General features: G+C 42.1%; 1 protein-coding gene and 1 non-coding gene across 18 annotated transcripts in view; one reads left to right on the top strand and one right to left on the bottom strand.

Annotated features, from left to right (window-relative positions):
- The window catches only part of APBB2 (amyloid beta precursor protein binding family B member 2), a 361466-nt gene that overhangs the window by 142416 nt on the left and 201804 nt on the right, over positions 1 to 17246 (bottom strand). The gene's annotated exons all lie outside the window — the stretch shown is intronic.
- Positions 4135 to 4207, top strand: TRNAE-UUC. The gene has a single exon. It is a non-coding gene; the product is annotated as a tRNA-Glu (tRNA).

Genomic DNA, 17246 nt, shown 5'->3' with positions numbered 1-17246 from the left:
AACACGTCAGGCTCCTCTGTCCTCCACCATCTCCTGTAATTTGCTCAAATTCATGACCATCATGTCAGTGATGCTATCTAACGATCTCATCCTCTGCTGCCCCCTTCTCTTTTTGCCTTCAATCTTTCCCTGCATCGGGGTTTTTTCCAATGAGTCAGCTCTTCTTTGCATCAGGTGGCCAAAGTATTGGAGCTTCAGCATCAGTCCTTCCAATGAATATTCAGGGTTGATCTCCTTTAGGACTGACTGGTTTGCTCTTCCTGCTGTCCAAGGACTCTCAAGAGTCTTCTCCAGCACCCCAATTTGAAAGCATCAATTCTTCAGTGCTCAGCCTTCTTTACGGTCCAACTCTCATATTTGTATGTGACTGCTGGAAAAGCCATGGCTCTGACAACATGGACCTTTGTCGGCACAGTGATGTCTCTGCTTTCTGATACGCTGTCTAGGTTTGTCATAGCTTTCCTTCCAAGGAGAAACAGTCTTCTAATTTCGCGGCTACAGTCACTATCCACAGTGATTTTGGAGCCCAAGGAAATAAAATCTGTCGCTGCTTCCACTTCCCCCCCTTCTATGTGCCATGAAATGATGGGCCTAGATGACATGATCTTAGTTTTTTTCATGTTGAGTTTCAAGACAGCTTTTTCACTCTTTGAAAGGGAGATTATCCTGGATGGGTCTCACCTAATCAGGCGAGCCCTTAAATGAGACAAGCAGCGCAGACCGGCCTTGAAAAAGCCAGCTGCCATGTGCAAAAGGAGGGGACCACATGGCAAGGACTTCAGTCCAGTCTCCAGAGCGGAGAGCGGTCCTGCCCGAGAGCTGCCAAGAAAACAAAGGTGCTGGTCATACAACTACAAGGGAATGAACTCTGCCAGCAGTCAGTGAGCTGGGGAAAGGATCCTGAGCCTCAGACGAGACTGCAGCCCTGGCTGACACCTTGGCCTTAGCCTACAGCCTACAGGCTCTCAGCAGAAGACCCAGCTAACCCTTACTCGTAACCCAGACCCACAGGACCTACAGATGCTTGTGAGCATCTGTTAGTCAGCGACAGAAAACTAACATAGGACACTCGGACTTTGGGGAGGGCTTCCCTGGTAGCTCAGTTGGTAAAGAATCCGCCTGCAACACAGGAGACCCCGGTTCGATTCCTGGGTCGGGAAGATCCACTGGAGAAGGGAGAGGCTACCCACTCCAGGGTTCTTGGGCTTCCCTTGTGGCTCAGCTGGTAAAGAATCCACCTGCAATGCAGGAGACCTGGGTTTGACCCCTGGGTTGGGAAGATCCGCTGGAGAAGGGAAAGGCTACCCACTCCAGTATTCTGGCCTGGAGAATTCCATGGACTACAGTCCACGGGGTTGCAAAGAGTCAGACAGGATTGAGCAACTTTCACTAGACTTTGGGGAACAAAACTAAGGGGTGTTTCTCCATTTTACCACCAAGTAGACCTTTTCCAGGGTTTTCTAGTCCACATTTTCCTGGAAGGCACTATCTGCTTCCTCACTGCTTTTTTCTTCTGAATCCATTTTGGATTCATTGAGTCTTGTATAACCTTGGCCTGAAAGACCAGTAGCCATTCCACTGTGGGCATGAGATAAAAAGAAGAAGGTCCACATGTGGTCCACAAAGGGATACAGCAGAGCTAGTGAGTGTCCAATAAAGTATGACCATTCAGTTCAAAGATATGTGACACTGTAGAGGGGAAGGTTTGGTACAGTTTCAAAAACTGTAGAAATTATAGGCCTAAAGTTAGATCCCTTCTCCATTTTGTGCAATCCAGTAGACAGTATTTACAGTCTCATAGCTTGATAGCTGCATATGGGCACAGAATAATACTTTAAATTGTGCAGCTTTGGGATAAGGACCAAAAAGGCAGCAAGAAGTATCCAAAATTTACTATTTCTTAAACTCAGACTTTTTCTCAAGTCTATTCCAGCTTCTAGTCTTTTTTTTCTCGACTAGGAGAAATCTCAGGTTCCTGAAGTGGGATGGGAGAGCCACCTGTGTCAGATTCACTCAAGGATACCTGCCAACACGGAGACTCCTGGGCCCCAAAGAGCCAAGAACTGGAACCTCTGTGGGGAAGGACCCAGGGAACATATACTTCAACATGCTGAGTCTTGCACAGTCATTCTGCAAGCCAGCAATCTAACTTGGCTAATTCCATCCATTTATAGATGAGGAACACAAGCCTAAGCAAGTTGTTTACAGAGACATGGCGAGCAAGGAGGAGAGCTAAAATTAAAATCAGGAATGTAAAATCTACTAACACAGACTAGGAAGCTGGAAATGAATCAGTGTCCCTGTGTTTTCCACATTAATATTCTCCCCGATTAGTAGAGATAATTAAGCATTGAAGATAAAATGACTCTAATGACAGAAATATGTAAACACATTAAGGGAAAAATTCCATTTCACCAAGATCTGTGATTAGTTCGCATGGTGTGGCTGGTGCAAAATTTGACAGTACACTGAGTTATCATCGGAATGGTTTGGGACGAAGGTTCCTCATTGAACCTTATCTTCCAACCACCCGTTAGCTCCGAACAATGAGTGTCCGTTCTGGTTTTAGGCGTGGTGTCTGCTCCCGGCAGACAACGAGGCTATCACAATGATGTGTGCAGGCTGCCCCTACCCTCTCCAGGTGCGGTCCCCATAGCACTTCCATTGCAGCAGTCACGTTTGGGCTTGGGACCACCCTTCCTTAGGTGCAGAGCATGCAGAAAAGGAGAGTCTGCCTTAAGATAATCCCCAAGCTCACTCAATCACCAACTAATCACAAGCTATTGCTGTGGATTTATATGTATTCCTTCATTAGGATAGCACTTCAACATTACGTTAAAATCCTGCCCCCCAGTTCCTTAGAATGTGACTGGATATAGAGATGGAGCCTTCAAAGAAGTAATTAAGGTTATATGAGGGTGTTAGGGTGAGCCCTAACCCAACAGGACTGGTGTCCTTATAAGAAGAAGGATACCAGGGGTGCATGTACAGGGGAAAGACTATATGAGAAGGAAGCAAGAAGGTGGCGGCTATTTACAGCGAAGGAGACAGACCTCAGAGGAGCCCAACTCTCCCGCCACCTTGACCTTGGACTCTCAGCCCGCAGAACCGTCAGAAAACTCACTTCTGTTGTTTAAGCCAAAAAAAGAATGAAACACACATTTCTGCAAATCTTACATGTGAGGAACTAATAAACATTTCGCAAATACTCTCTTCCTATTCTAGGAGGCAGGTAAATATTCTTTGTCGCAGTAATAAACAGAGCAGCTAGAGCTGACTTAGTACCATGTCACTAAGTCAGAGTCCAAATCCAGAGTCCTATACACTGTTGATGTTGTGATCCCTGAATCATGAGGTCTCTTGTAAGAAAAGGAAAAAAAGGCATTCTTACTTTGCAACACCGCTGGTGAATTCACTGGTTAATGAAATGATCCAAAGAAAGCCCTGGCTCGACAAGCATCTGGTTAATATGCTGGGGGTGGACTAGTCCACAGATTCATAACTTGGTCTTGATCCTTGGAGGCAAAAGAAGGCAGCAGTGCAGAACGACCAGTGCAAGGGATCACTGGGTGAGGCTGGAAAATTGATGGCTCGTCAGTCTCCATAAATCACACACCCAGGAGGTCTTTCCCAGCCGTGCTAGGACAGTGATCAAGCATGAAACCCGCAGGGGGGCCGACCACCTGGGAAGCCTGCCCATCTCAAGATGGTCAGAGTTGGACCATAAAGAAGGCTGAGAACCAAAGAATTGATGCTTTTGAACTGCGGTGTTGGAGAAGACTCTTGAGAGTCCCTTGGACTGCAAGGAGATCCAACCAGTCCATCCTAAAGGAAATTAATCCTGAGTATTCATTGGAAAGACTGATGCTGAATCCCCAGGACTCTGGCCACCTGATGCGCAGAGCTGATTCATGAGAAAAGACCCTGATGCTGGGAAAGACTGAAGCAGGAAGAGAAGGGGACCACAGAGGATGAGATGGTTGGATGGCATCACTGACTCAATGGGCAGGAGTTTAAGCAAGCTCTAGGAGATGGTGAAGGACAGGAATGCCTGGCATGCTGCAGTCCGTGGGGTTGCAAACAGTCAGACTGAACTGAGCGACAAACAACAACAAAAATAAAAGTTCGGGGAATTCCCTGGTGGTACAGTGGTTAGTACTTGGCGCTTTCACTGCCAAGGGCCTAGGTTCAATCCCTGGTTGGGGAACTAAGATCCCATATGCTGTGTGGTGTGGCAAAAAAAAAAATTTTTTTTAAGTAAAAGTTCAAGTCACTGAACCTAGAATCAGGTATCTTTGGGTGAGTTCAGAGCTGTCTTTTCCTTTCAGGGATCTTAGAGGCCTATTTAAGATGAGAGAATGGGGGGCAAAATAGATTAGGTAAAATTAAGCATGGAATTAAGGGTTTTGGAAGAGGGTATATGGTCACTGGTCAAATGAACTGCTCCACCAAGGAAGTCGAGGGCTGAGCAACAGGTGGGGGTCGAGGAGGTAGTGTTCCCTGACACCCCTGCTCAAGGGCATCTCGCTCTGCTCTAACACTGCAGGCTACAAGTCCATGTAGGTCACTGCAGAGTGAGTGACGGGTTCCACACTGTCCAGTCTCCTGGAGCCTGGAGAGGTGAAATGACAGCTAACAAGTAGCAAAGAGGCAGAGAAAATCTGCCCAGAGGAAGTTGGGAATTGAGTGTTGCTGCTTCTTCCTTCTTTTTTTTTTTTTTTTGGTAGAAGGAATAGTTTCTAGTAGACATGTTAATATGCTGCAGTATTCATATTATACGGAATACAAGAAACTAATAATAAAATACATTTTAATAGATTTTTTAAAAAGACACTGCCATCGTGATGAATGCCATATTTAACATTCTTGCTGAGACTCACACACAAGGAAACAGACTCAGGGACCCACCGTTTGTCACAGCTTTGTTTACAACAGCAAACCTTCTTGGCAGTGGGATCTGTCAAAAATTCTTTATCTGAATAACTTCTCTAGAAAAACACTTGCACATATTCATGAGATGTGTAAGAGTATTCATAGAAGACTAGTTTGTTATGAGGAAAACAAGAACAAACCTAAGGCCTGGCAACAAGGAACAATAAAATAAACGTAATGGACCTAAATTTGAGATTATGATGCAGCAGCATGAGGAGGTCTTTGCACTGAACGTGGAGCCTTGGACTAGACCTCCTGTATTCTAATCCCAGCTCCACAGATGCCTCTTACAAGGTGTATGGCTGTCAATGAGGCTGTAACAAGCAGTGGTCCATGAATCGCTGTTTCCCTGTTTAAGAGACCAGCTACATGACCTTAGGAAAATTCTGTAACGTCTCTAGGACTCAATTTCCTCATATTGTAAAATGCAAATAATAACAGTGGTCTACTTATAGGGCTCATGGGAGGTTTATAAGTAAAGTGCTTATAACACTGCCTGACATAGAGTAAGGGTCATTTAAGTGTTAGTTTTTAGTAGCACTATTCCCCAATACATATTGTGTGTCCAAGGGGAATGCGGGGGAGAAAAACACTTATAGATTATCCCATTTATACAAAATAAAACCAATAAGCCCCAACACAGCTCTCCTCTTCCCCCTGCTCTCCTCCCACCCCAAAACACACACAGACAGAAGAGAGATGGGGGAATAGGAATGGGTATGAGAAGAAATTCTGACAAGTCTAGCCTTCAGAACTGTCTGAATCTTCTGGAACCTGAATCATCTACACTGGCTTTCTCCAAGTTTTTACCTCCTACTCACTCCTAATGCTACATCAAACTGCATTCTGCTTATATCACATCTCCAAAATTACTCTCCTCTAGTCGTTAATAACCTCTTACTGGTAAAATGAAAATGTATTTTTTCAATTCTCATTTTATCCCACGTCTTTATGCCTTTCAACACTCTTTTAAGAGCAGGCTCCAGGAAGCCACACCTTGCTGTCTGCCACACCTGGCTCTTCTGCTCCGCCCCCAGGTCCGCGGTCTCCCCGGCGTTCTCCTGCCCCCAACGGCGGCCTTGGGCCCTTTCTCTAATGCTTGAGTCAACTTGTAGGCAACCTCCTCAGTGCCCAGGGCTCCTGTTACGATTTCTGGGGACATCCCTCTCACACTTACGCCCCCACTGCAGATCCTTCCTGAGCACCTGAGGACAAAAACTGCCCACTGGGCATCGCCGTTTGGATATTTTGAACGAGTTATCATGTTGAGGCCCAATCCTCCGGCTTCCATCCTTCCCTCTCATCCCTCCAGTTACGGAAGCCACATACTCAGGGCCCCTCCCGACAAATCCCTCTTCTTCACAGTGGATCACTCTATCCCCCTTTCATCCATCTCCCCGCCTCCCTCCAATCTCAATCACTACCTTCTTCAGGCCAAAACAATCTCTCACCTGCGACTCTGTGACTGCCTCCGAACTGGATTCCAGATTTTACCCTTCCTCCCAGAGGTTCTTAACCAGGGTCCAGGGACTCCAGAAATATTACATTTTTATTTTCATTAATCTCAGACTGAAATTTAGCATTTCCATGAGTCATGAACATTAGCAACAAACCATGCTAGTATTAATATTAGCAATATTAAATAGTATTGGGAGAATACCAATATTCCAAATACTGCTGTCATTTTGCCAACAGAAGAAATCAGGTATTTTTGTATAACATGACAATTGTTAGATATATTGTTCACTCTCATTATTACTTTGAAACTACGGTAGCTATTAGACTCTCCACTAAATCTGACTATGTATTGTACACACACCATGACATCACATGTGTCTTTAATTTTTTGACAATTATATTTCAATAGAGTTGGTCTCCTTTTGTAACCCTTTGTGTTTTATGTTACAGGTTTTAAAACATTATTCTTAGAGTTTTCCTTGAGCATCACCAAACAGCCTAAACTATCAATAGCACAATAAAAGTCAAGAACTCCCGATAGCTAATTTTCACACCATGGTCAAGTTCTTCTCTCAAAACACAAACCTTTTATCACCTTCACTTGTCAATGTCACCATCACCTGGTTTCCCCCTCCCTTGCTAATAAAAACTACTCAATAATCTGGCCCCTCCCTACCTCTCTGACCTCTCCTGGCATCAACCCCTTGCTGCTGAGGCTGTAGCCACACTAGCTGCCTTTAGGCAATTCAAGTTTGCCATCCTCCACCTGCCCCAGAGACTTGCTTCTCTGCCCACTCATCCCTATCTACTGCCTCCACCTGTTGACACAGCTAACCCTTTCCCATCTTCAGACCACCCTTAAACACCTCCTCAGTAAGGCCCTCCTGGGGCCCCAAGGCCATCCCTTCCCTTGGCTCTACATTCAGGGCTACCAGAGCTTTCTCCCCACAGCACTTTTCACAGTGAGTATAACCTACTCTCCTCTGTGAAGAGATCAGTTCCACAAGACAGGAACCATGAGTGCTTTGGCTCTACTTTACTGCAGACCATTGCTAGAAAATCAATTAACATCCGTCAAATGAACGAGTGGCAGAAAAAAACCAACCTAAATATCCAATGATGAAAGTAATTAAATAGGTGATGGCATTACACAACCCAAGTTACTAGGCAGCCTTTAAAAATAATGTAGTAGAAGTATATTTGCTGACATGAAAATTTATCAATGTATCTAATACTTAATGTAATAATAATTGTAAGGGGCAAGCTACCAAGCAATTGTTCAGCAATTTCATCCTTATTAAGAAGGGAAAAAACAGATACGTAAACATATGAAAAGACAGTGCCACAGAACAAAGCCTGAAAGGACAGTCATAAATACATAATAGTCCTTACCTCTGGGTAGCAGAGCTGGAAAAGATTTTAAATTGTACATTTATGTCTACCTTGTGTCTCCTTATCTAACCCTGTCTTTAATGAACACTTATGCACTTAATAAATTTTTAAAATTTCAAACTATCTGCTTTATTATTTTTTTAAAATAATTAAACAACCCACAGGTGGTACGTTATGTTTAATTAACTAGGATCCATATCAGCAAGATTTATCTTAGGAGATGAGCAAAACTCTTCATGAGGGTAATAAAGGACTGCAGAACCCAAATATATACCTGACAGTCAGCACAGTGTCCATGGTGAGATAACTAATATCGGGACCGGTCTTTTCAGGTTAGGATTGACTTCATTATCTTGTAAAAGCCACTTTAGTTACAGTAAATTTCATGTTCAACATATTGACTACTCTACAAACCACAAGAAAAGAAAAGATAAAAATCATGGCAATTTCTGTTACTATTAAAGGCAGATTTCTTACCAGATATATTCAAATTATAGTAATATTTTTTTCATCCTGCTACAATTTAACCACGTTATATCTCCAAGTATTAAAACAATAAAAAGATAAGATTAATTAATTTGAGATAGAGTGAAGCTGGGTAAAATGATGAACATTAATAATTTCTGGAAAGTTGAGCAAAGTAGCATTTATAGATACATGTCAAATTGAGAGATGGGTCATGGGTAATGATGATCTTCAGATCCAGTTGATATTCCATTAACAGCAAAAAGTTACTTTGTCCTGCACTAGTGGGTCTGGCTGGAATGAACTTGCTGATTCATATTATCTTGAGTACAGACTTTTTCTACTTGGATAATTTAATAGGCTGTCCAAGAGAAGAAGTTAGTGACACATGAAGGAGAAAAAAGAAGTTTTCTAAAAGACTCTAGTTCTGTTTGAAAACCTTCAGGCTCCATGGATCACAATTTCCAAGCCTCACCACTCAGACCACAGGAAAGCTAAGAACTTTATTTTGAGACCACTCTTAAAGCTACTCCATCAATTCAAAATTGCTCATTTCCTTTTTTTTATGATTCCCTCACTGCCAGCCCAACAAAATAATAAGGTAAAAAACAGAGTTCCAAAACAATCCAGAAGCAAGCTTTAACCAACAACATACCGTAGGTAATAAAAGGTTACTTACAACCTCTCGCTGGGAAAATGAAATCCACTCCCAGCTGATCTGTAACCAGCATCCTTCAGGTTTTTGAGCTACATTTCTCAGCAGCTTTCTACCCTTCTCATGCCTCCAGATCAGCTCCTCATTAAGTAAGGCACACCGTTTTGTGTTAATTAGCTCAAGCAGAATCCATTCTGTAGGGAAGAATGAAATCACCTCTCCCATGCACCTGGGCCTGGACATCACACTGCTGAAGCTCCAACATGAAATGGCATCAATGCCTCCCTGTCTGGACGGGCTGGGAACACAGCAGCTAAGAAAAGTGCATTCACCACCGAGCTGCTTCCAGCTTGAAAGACACTGATGCATGACCTGACTTATTCCTTTAAGAGACAAGATCAAGAACCAGGGCATTTGGATCATGAATCTATTATATTAATCCATCACACATGATTGATTCCAAGTAGCCACCCAAACAGCAAAAACTGCTCACATACACATTCCTCTTAGAGCAAAAGAAGCCATTCAAAGAGAAGACCTTCACTGCAAATCGTCTGGCTGAGCATGGAGGAGAAAAAGGGAAGAAGTAATGAAAAATAATAAAGACAAATTTAGGAGACACAAGTCTTCCCAGGGTTCTTAAACTTCAGTACTTCACAGGAGCAAAACAGGAATGGTAGAAATTGATTTTTGTGAAAGGCTATTAAAGAGAGTGGTGTTCTCATCAGAAAGTCCCTCCCCTTTTTAACCATAATCAATAATTTAAAGCAAAGCCAAAAATCATGTCAGCCAAAATGACCAAGAAAATTTTTTTTTTGCACAACGTAGGAGTAAAATTAAATTAGTGTCCATTAAGAAATTACTACTCTTAAGAGAATTATTAGGTAAAAATATTAACTCTTTTTCACAGTGTGCCAATATACTAACTTGAAAAGTTCAGTGTTAAATAATAATAAGATATCAAGTATATGTATCAGGTGCTAAATAATAAGATACCAAGTATATGGATCAAGAGAATAATAAATTTATCTTTTTTATTACTTGGACATTTGATTTACTATCAAAGTTTAAAAAGTTGATTTGGAATTTGATGGCAGAAAACAGACTTCAGAACCTGGCCATGTAACGATAAAAACCTGTTTCCTTCCTCAGTTCAGCAAATTTCTTACAGTTATAAAACAATCAGCAGGAAGCTCTGATGGTGTGATTACAAATTACCCTGAGCCAGTTCTTTATTTTACTGTTCCTTGTTCTCTTTAGGTAATGATTTGTACCCTGAGGGATAAGAAGGTCTATTTAATATTTCACAGGCCTTTTTTTTTTTTTTTAGATCCGACATTCCATTCTAATGACTAATTCTTTGAGACGTCTTTAAAATTAAGATAGTCATCACTTCTCAAAATGAAGGACTGAACATAGTTCTCTGCGTACAATCTGTAACTAGGGAATGAGAATTCTCATGGTGTTTCTGACTGGTGATCACAAAATGGAAAAAGTTGAACTTTGGCAAGTAGATACGTAACACCATGTTTGTGACTGCCCCTGGTTCTAGAACTCTTTATTAAAAATGATTCTGTCAGTCTCCCAAGACGAAATAAAAGCAAAAACAAGCAAATGGGACCTAATTATAAGCTTTTGCACAGCAAAGGAAACCATAAACAAAATTAAAAGGTAACCTAATTATTAGATATACACAAATCAAAACTACAATGAGACATCATCTCACATCAGTCAGAATGACTATCAATTCAAAAGTCTACAAATAATAAAGGTTGGAGAGGGTGTGGAGAAAAAGGAACCTACTTACACTGTTGCTGGGAATGTAAATGGGTGCAGCCGCAATGAAAAACAATATGGAGGTTCTTTAAAAACCTAAAAATACAGTTACCCTATGATACAGTAATCCTACTCTTGGGCATGTATCTGGAAAAAATGAAAGATCTATTTCAAAAAGACGCATGTACCCCAATGTTCATAGCAGCATTATTTACAAAAGCCAAGACATGGAAACAACCTATATGTTCATCAACAGAGGAATGGAGGGTGTGTGTGTATCTACCTATCTATATCAACATATATAAGGGAATATCACTCGGCCATTAAAAAGAATGAAACAATGCTGATTGCAGCAACAGGGGTAGCCCTAGAGATTACAAGTAAATCAGACAGAGAAAGACAAATATCATATGATACCACCTACATGTGGAATCTAAAAAATGATTCCAGCACGAATATATTTACAAAACCAACAGACACAGAAAACACACTGATGGTGATCAAACGGGAAGCAGGGGATAAATTAGCAATTTGGGATTAATGTGTAACACCTTAGTTTATCAAAAACAGATAAACAAGGATCTATTGTATAGCATGGGGGAACTATATTCAATATCTTGTAATAACCTATAACCAAAAAGAACCTGGAAAAAGATACACACACAAAAAGAAAACAGATCCACTTTGCGGTACACCAGAAACGAACATAACACTGTAAATCAACCACACTTCAATTTAAGGAAAAACAGAAGAAAGAAGAATGATCCTGTGAGCCATGCAGCATTTCTCCGAGAACCTGGTGGATTCATCCTAAGCATGTGCTTAATGACCATCTCTCTGGATGGAGATGAATGGATGGAACAGAAAGGAATTAAGAGTGGATAAAATCTAAAGTCCCTTCAAATTCCAAGTTTTTCGGTCTTTCACTACAGTAAAATGAGACTTTACATTCAGACATTAGCATTCATCACACAGAATGACTCTCTCCAAACTTCAGTTTCCATGTCTGAAAAAAACGGCAACAAATATATCCAGGAATGTCTTGTGGACTCAATGAGATGCTGGATGTGAACACACTGTTCACACAGTGGGCGAGCAACAAATGGTCAGCATGACTAAGTGACTGTGCCCCCAGGATGATTCAAAGCCAATTCCGACAAGAATTTCAAAGCCATGTTACAGCTACACACACAATCCAATAGTTAGTTGCAGGACCAGACCGGACCCAAGGGTGATAATCCCATTGCATTTGTGCTGAAAACCCTTATTTCTGTTCCTTCCCCCGTGGGAATTCAGTTCCCCAAGCAGTGACTGAATCTGTGCCCCCTGCAGCAGAAGCACAGAGTCATAGCCACTGGACTACGGGGGAAGTCTGAAAGTCCTCCTGTTTCCATACCACTATATTCGAACGCAAATGATTACAGCTTAATTCCTCCCAACAATCCATTTTTTTGGCTTGTAAATGCCAGACATGATACACATACAATTAACATTACTGTAAAGAATGCTAAATAAATGAAGTTTTCTTCTCCTGTTCAAAATCTTTCCCTAGGTTTGTCAATGTTTATATAGCAGATGAGAAACAAATGGATTTTTCAGTAATACAGAAAAGAGAGAGGAGGTTGATGATGAAGCCACCGTTTCTACCTCATTTACTGCTGCTCAGGATTAAGAGTCATGTGACCATTATTACCTGCTCGGATTCTCAAAGGTGGTAGCTAACCCATGATGACTTGCCTTTCCCTGCGTTTTCCAGGGCTCTGGGGCAGAAGGAAAGTCATACTCAGCTCAGACAAGATGCTTCCTCTCCTCACCTCTTCACAGAAGCACACCAGAATGCATATGAAAGATGCCTTCAGAGGTGGATTTTTCTCTGCAGAAAGGGTTCATTTCCAGAAAGCAAAACCAAAATCTCTGCATCCAAAATCTATGCTTCTAAAATTTATAGCTTTCCTTTCATTATTTAGCTTTATTAAAAAAAAAAAAAACAATGTGCAGATGAGCTTAATGGAAATCAATAAAATGAAAGAGTTTTTAATTTCCCTTGAGTTGACTAGAAAGTACAATTTTTCCCCAAAGCCATCCCAAGCCTGTTGGATTTTCAAACTAGCTACATGTTTACTTTGTTTGCTAATATGCCTGTTTGCTTATTTATCCTCTCATTACTCTAGTAAATGATTTAGAGGGACTCACAGAAGTGCCTGCATCACAGACATTACGAAGCCTCCCCCTGAATCCTGGTCTCTGCTGTGCTGAGCGGTAGTGATCACTGTGTCACAAGGCCTCATCTGAAGGGGGACGTGTCTGCTCTCGGGGTGGGGGTTGGGGGTGCTGTCACGGAAGCCACATCCACGGATGAAACAGCATGCCATCGCACTTTCTAATCCAACGGCAACAAAGCTAACAATCACTGGGTATTCAGGAAGAGAAAATCCTGGCCTCAAAGAGATCTTCAGTGGGTTGTCTGCTCAAGTAGAAAAGAAGATAATGAAAGAACACATTCAGCTCAGTTCAGTCACTCAGCCATGTCTGACTCTTTGCGACCCCATGGACTGCAGCATGCCAGGCTTCCCTGTCCATCACCAACTCCCAGAGCTTACTCAAAGTCATGTCCATCCAGTAGGTGATACCATCCAACCATCTCATCCTCTGTTGTCCCAACCTCCTCATGCCTTCAATCTTTCCCAGTATCAGGGTCTTTTCCAATGAGTCAGTTCTTCGCATCAGGTGGCCAAAGGATTAGAGCTTCAGCTGCTGCATCAGTCCTTCCGATGAATATTCAGGACTGATTTCCTTCAGGATGAACTGGTTGGATCTCCTTGCAGTCCAAGGGACTCTCAACACCACAGTTCAAAAGCATAAATTCTTCGACACTCAGCTTTCTTTATAGTCCAACTCTCACATCCATACATTACTACTGGAAAAACCATAGTTTTGACTAGAGGGACCTTTGTTGGTAAAGTAAGTCTTTGCTTTTTAATATGTTGTCTAGGTTGGTAATAGGTTTTCTTCCAAGGAACAAATGTCTTTTAATATCATGGCTGCAATCACCATCTGCAGTGATCTTGGAGCCCAGAAAAATAAAGTTTCTCACTGTTTCCCCATCTATTTGCCATGAAGCGATGGGACCAGATGCCATGATCTAAGTTTTCCGAATGCTGAGTTTTAAGCCAACTCTTCACTCTCCTCTTTCACTTTCATCAAGAGAATCTTTAGTTCTTCACTTTCTGCCATAAGGGTGGTGTCATCTGCATATCTGAGGTTATTGATATTTCTCCCGGCAATCTTGATTCCAGCTTGTGCCTCTTCCAGCCCAGCGTTTCTCATGATGTACTCTGCGTATAAGTTAAATAAGCAGAGTGACAACATACAGCCTTGACGTACTCCTTTTCCTATTTGGAAACAGTCTGTTGTTCCATGTCCAGTTCTAACTGTTGCTTCTTGACCTGCATACAGATTTCTGAAGAGGCAGGTCAGGTGGTCTGGTATTCCCATCTCTTGAAGAATTTTCCAGTTTGCTGTGATCCACACAGTCAAAGGCTTTGGCATAGTCAATAAAGCAGAAGTAGATGTTTTTCTGGAACTCTCCTGCTTTTTCAATAATCCAATGGATGTTGGCAATTTGATCACTGGTTCTTCTGCCTTTTCTAAATCCAGCTTGAACATCTGAAAGTTCATGGTTCACATACTGTTTAAGTCTGGCTTGGAGAATTTTGAGCATTACTTTGCTAGCGTGAGGTGAGTGCAACTGTGCAGTAGTTTATACACACAACATGCTAAAACGATGTCAATTATCAAAGAAAAGGTCCAAAAGACTGACCTGAGAAATTAGTGCTCCAGAAACAGACCCTATCCCCCTTAGTGTTCCCTGCTCAAACACCTGACTTTCAACCACATTTTCAGGAAAAGGGAAACAAAAGGGATCATGCACTTCAAAAAGACAGATCTGGTGTGAATCCTCATCGTTCCAGTTGCCCAACTATGTAATTTTAGTCGTAATTCATACAGCTTTCTGAGCTTCATTGAAAGGAAGGAATGGAGGGAGGGAGGGAGGGAGGGAGATCTTCCCTGTAGGATTATGATGAAAATTAAATTCCCTCAAGCTTGGATAGAGACTAACACACAGTAGGTATTCAAGAAATGGTGGCAATTAACACTCCAAAAAAACATCTATTTCTGCTTTATTGACTACGCCAAAGCCTTTGACTGTGTGGATCACAACAAACTGTGGAAAATTCTGAAAGAGACAGGAATAGCAGACCACCTGACCTGCCTCTTGAGAAACCTGTATGCAGGTCAGGAAGCAACAGTTAGAACTGGACATGGAACAATGGACTGGTTTCAAATAGGGAAAGGAGTACGTCAAGGCTGTATATCGTCACCCTGCTTATTTAACTTATATGCAGAGTACACCATGAGAAACACTGGGCTGGAAGAGGCACAAGCTGGAATCAAGATTGCCGGGAGAAATATCAATAACCTCAGACATGCAGATGACACCACCCTTATGGCAGAAAGTGAAGAAGAACTAAAGAGCCTCTTGATGAAAGTGAAAGAGGAGAGTGAAAAAGTTGACTTAAAGCTCAACATTCAGAAAACTAAGATCATGGCATCCGGTCCCATCACTTCATGGCAAATAGATGGGGAAACAGTGGAAACAGTGGCTGACTTTATTTTTCTGGGCTCCAAAATCATTGCAGATGGTGACTGTAGCCATGAAACTAAAAGATGCTCACTCACTCCTTGGAAGGAAAGTTATGACCAACCCAGACAGCATATTAAAAAGCAGAGACATTACTTTGTCAACAAAGGTCCGTCTAGTCAAGGCTATGGTTTTCCCAGTGGTCATGTATGGATGTGAGAGTTGGACTATAAAGAAAGCTGAGCACAGAAGAATTGATGCTTTTGAACTGTGGTGTTGGAGAAGACTCTTGAGAGTCCCTTGGACTGCAAGGAGATCCAGCCAGTCCATCCTAAAGGAGACCAGTCCTAGGTGTTCACTGGAAGAACTGATGTTGAAGCTGAAACTCCAATACTTTGGCCACCTGATGTGAAGAGCTGACTCATTTGAAAAGACCCTGATGCTGGGAAAGATTGAGGGCAGGAGGAGAAGGGGGCGACAGAGGATGAGATGGTTGGATGGCATCATTGATTCAATGGACATGACTTTGGGTGGTCTCCAGGATTTAGTGATGGACAGGGAGGCCTCGCGTGCTGCAGTTCATGGGGTCACAAGAAATCAGACACAACTGAGCGATTGAACTGAACTGAACACTCCCATAAAGTGAGGATTGTCAATGGTATTTCATAAATGAAAAGAGTAAATTCCTAAAAGGTAATCAGTGATTCTCAACCTTGTCTGCATGATGGAATTATCTGGAGAGCCTTAAAAAATATTGATAACATAGCTTTAAATAAATACTGTTCACAGACCAATGAAAAATCAGACTCCATGCTGGGAATGCCCCAGCATAAATAATTCTTAAAGCTAAGAGATTATATTGTAGGCCAGAGCGAGAGTCACAGAGTTGATTCCTTAGCAAGGACATCGCCACATCTTTTTTCATTACTCATCCTATGCTTATCTATCATACGTCTTTGCTACACCTGCTACACCAACAGTCTCACGTGTGGGAGTGGCACAGTATGGAAGCAACCCAAGTAGCCATCAACAGATTACTGGATAAACAATACGGGGAATACACACGAGATGGAATATGACTCAGCCTTAAAAAGTAAGGACATTCTGACACTTGCTGGACATGACTGAACCCTGAGGACACTATGCCTAGTGAAATAAGCTAGTCACAAAATACAGATGTGGTGTGTTGCAAGTTGTATGAGGCAACCAGGGGAGTCAAAATCACAGAGATAGAAAGTAGAATGGTGGTCCTCAGGGGCTGGGGGAAGAAGTTAAGGGGGCTACTATTTAATGAACACAGAGTTTCACTTTTACAAGAGTTCCAGAAATGGGAGGCAGTGAAAGTCACAAAAATAAGAGTGTACTCAATATAACTGACCTATAAATTTAAAAATGATTAAGACAGCGTACTTTGTGTTATGTGTATTTTTTTTAAAGTGGGGATTGTGTAAGATAGTCCACTGGGATTATAAAGAAAATATATCTTCTATTTATACTTAATTGTAGTTTTTTTTTAATTGGAGGCTAATTACTTTACAGTATTTTGGTTTTTGCCATACATTCACATGAATCAGCCCTGGGTGTACATGTGTTCCCCATCCTGAGCCTCCCTCCAACCTCCCTCCCCATCCCATCCCTCAGGGTCATGCTGAATCTATGCATAAAGCATATTAGTATGTTGTAAATGTGTGGGGTTTACAAACACAGACACATGTGATCACAATGTATATTTAACTATCAGAGAGGACAGTGAAAAAAGTTTGGAACATACCTGACTCCCTAGGAAGCAGTGTGAATCCCAACGCCAGCTTGGGAGGCGGGCCTGAAGCAGCCAAGCTTGCGGGCGGGAGGAGGCAGCTGTGGGAGGAGGGGGCGCGCGGCACACAGCGACCCGAGCAGCACCGGGCGCTCGTCTGGCGGCGCGCA

This window comes from Cervus canadensis, chromosome 19 (assembly GCF_019320065.1).
Source record: "Cervus canadensis isolate Bull #8, Minnesota chromosome 19, ASM1932006v1, whole genome shotgun sequence".
Lineage (NCBI taxonomy): Eukaryota > Metazoa > Chordata > Mammalia > Artiodactyla > Cervidae > Cervus > Cervus canadensis.
This window is presented reverse-complemented; position numbering and strand designations above follow the sequence as displayed.